Source organism: Mustela putorius, unplaced genomic scaffold (genome assembly GCF_011764305.1).
Source record: "Mustela putorius furo isolate JIRA1106 unplaced genomic scaffold, ASM1176430v1.1 tig00003899_pilon_pilon_pilon, whole genome shotgun sequence".
NCBI classification, from domain to species: domain Eukaryota; kingdom Metazoa; phylum Chordata; class Mammalia; order Carnivora; family Mustelidae; genus Mustela; species Mustela putorius.
Genome location: NW_025422048.1, coordinates 19,078,020 through 19,080,654, shown reverse-complemented (window position 1 = coordinate 19,080,654; position 2,635 = coordinate 19,078,020).

Below are 2,635 nucleotides of genomic sequence, written 5' to 3'. Positions count from 1 at the left end.
CACAAAACTTCTAAAACTTTATTTTACTTAATTTTATGTTTTTGTGACACCCACCTACACCAAGACCAAACAATTTACTATAAAGGGCTTCAACTGGTTCATCTTTGTATAATTCAGTATTGAATTTGGCAATTATTAGATACATAATGTTGTTTTATTGAGAAAATGGAAAAAAAATTAAAGGTATATACAACTTGCTGTATTTTCCTTTCTTTAATGTTAACATCTTGTAAAATTTAGCAATCTTAATATATTAATCTGTTCATCTCTTATTTTTTAATCAGAAACACCCTTATTCCGTGGAATAGCCCTGTTCTGTCTGAAATCCCAAGTGCTGTAGGCTATGTCTGGTATTTCAGTTAATCAATTAAGTTACAATAGGGATAAATGGAAGGATAAATGATTTAGACAGAACCTGTGACATCTTTCATGAGAACTGGTTTTTCACTTTACCATGTAGCAGAGTGGAGAAAGTAATAACAGCCAGGTAAGATGATGCTGAGAATAACTGTCTTTAGAAATCCCATAGGTTAAGCTCCTCTTCCCACAACCCACTCCTTTTTTCCATTCTGTGCCACAGTGAGTGGCATTACCATCCATGTAGATGCAAAATCAAATTCCTTTGGGTCATTTTTAAACTTTCTTCTTCCCTTCACCCTACATCCTCAAATCCTTTTTTAAGTCTTATTGGCCTTACCTGTAAAATATACCCCATATCTGTCTATTTATTTCTATTTTCACTGCCACCACTCTCATCCAAAACACCACACCATCTTACAGCATATATAATTCCTCAGCATAATATTTATTGTATATTTTATTATTTCTTGTGTCTCACCTGTAGATTGTGAGCTCCCTGAAAACAATGTATATTTCTTATACTTTATCTCTCCAGGAACATGTTGCCATGAAATATGAAAGTGGGTGCTAATAGTACAATTACTTTCTCCCAAGTATTCTATTTACATTTTAACAATGGACTTTCAGAAATAATGTTTTAGAACAATGTATCCCAAATGGTGGTCTATGAAATACTAGTCACGTATTTTCCAGATTAAATAACTGGGAACACTGCTAACTTTATCTTTTCTTGGGTAATTTTAGTACCCATTCACTATATTAAAGGTTTTAAATAAAGCAATAAAGCATACAGTTTAACTATATATAGCCCAGCAATTTCCACACTCATTTGACCAGAGAACTTATTTTTCATAAACACATCTACTAGCATCTTGCTGTAAGGTGTATTTTGGATATAGTTTACAGAATGACTCATAAACAACTTCAGACTTCAACTTCCCACTGTGGGGCAGTTGTAAAGGGAAGGAGGGGCACGGGTTAGCCCTGACATTATCTTGAAAGGCTGAGGATGGCTCTCAAATGACCCCAACAACCTCTTAATAGCTTGGCATGACTAGGCCGTCGAAGAACCAACTCTTTAGTCTAACTTTTGGTCTGTCCAGTGTTGTTTCATCTCCGAGTATCTGAGTACCCTTGATGACTTTATACAACAGTATATCCTTTGGGAATACCAGGTGATCCAGCCTATTTCTCTTTCCCATAAAAATGAAGTTATTTTTAAATTGTTAGTCCCATTTGTTAGTCCCACGACCAAACTAGGTCACTAGTTTGATTATTTTTCCTGGATAGAATAGGTAGCTTTTTTCTTGAACTGTTGAGTTCTTGAACTATTCAGTTGTCTTTATTCAAACTTGGTCTTAATAATCTTCAGAGAAATGCATTCCTTACTGTCATAAGAAGGCTCTGGTTCCTGTGTTTGTGTCAGGGTGGGGGGAGTGATATTGAAGATTTATATATATAGCTGCTTTAGCTTCTGTGAAAATCACAATAGTTCAACAGCTCAGAAGCTTCCTTGGCCCATGAAAACCATTATAGGCCATGTCTGTCTTTCAGTGGTCATTACTTACAAATCACCCTACAGCTGACCAAGGGTCATACATATCTTACCTCACTGTCTTGCAATCCTCAATCTTATTACTGTCCTCTACATCCCCTAAGAAGTCTACAGGCATCACATCTGTCTTCGAAGTAGAACTCTCTTGGAAGAAGTTATTACTTTTGTGTTAGCTTCTCCTCCCAAGAAAAGTATGTCCATCTCCTTTATAAGACAGATTTCTACCCTAAAATCTCTTCTCTTTCAAGTCCTGAAATACCTTGTTTCTATATTTTCCATTTATTCATGTATCAATTCACAAATAGTTATTAAACAATTCTTACCTTCCACATACTGTCCAAGGTACTGGGGTTTACAATTGAAAATAAAACAGTAACTGTTCTTGTCCTCATGGACCACACCCAGTTAAGTTCTTGGATGTTTTCCTTTCCACTATCTTCTTCCTCTTATCCCTCAAAAATAGACATGAGTGTCCTATATAGAAAAAAACCAGGTGTATTCTTAATGGCCATCCAGTCTTCTCTTTTCCACTGCCCTCACTCCTTTTTTTCTGGTTTGTAAGGTGAAGTTTCTAAAGCAAAAATATGACTAGTTTTCACTCTAGGTTAAAAAGCTATCCACCACCTACAAACTAAAGCCCCAACTTCTTATGAAAGCATGCAAGACCCTACACAATATGGTCCCAGTCTGGTCTCTTGATTTAATTTCTCCCAACTCTCC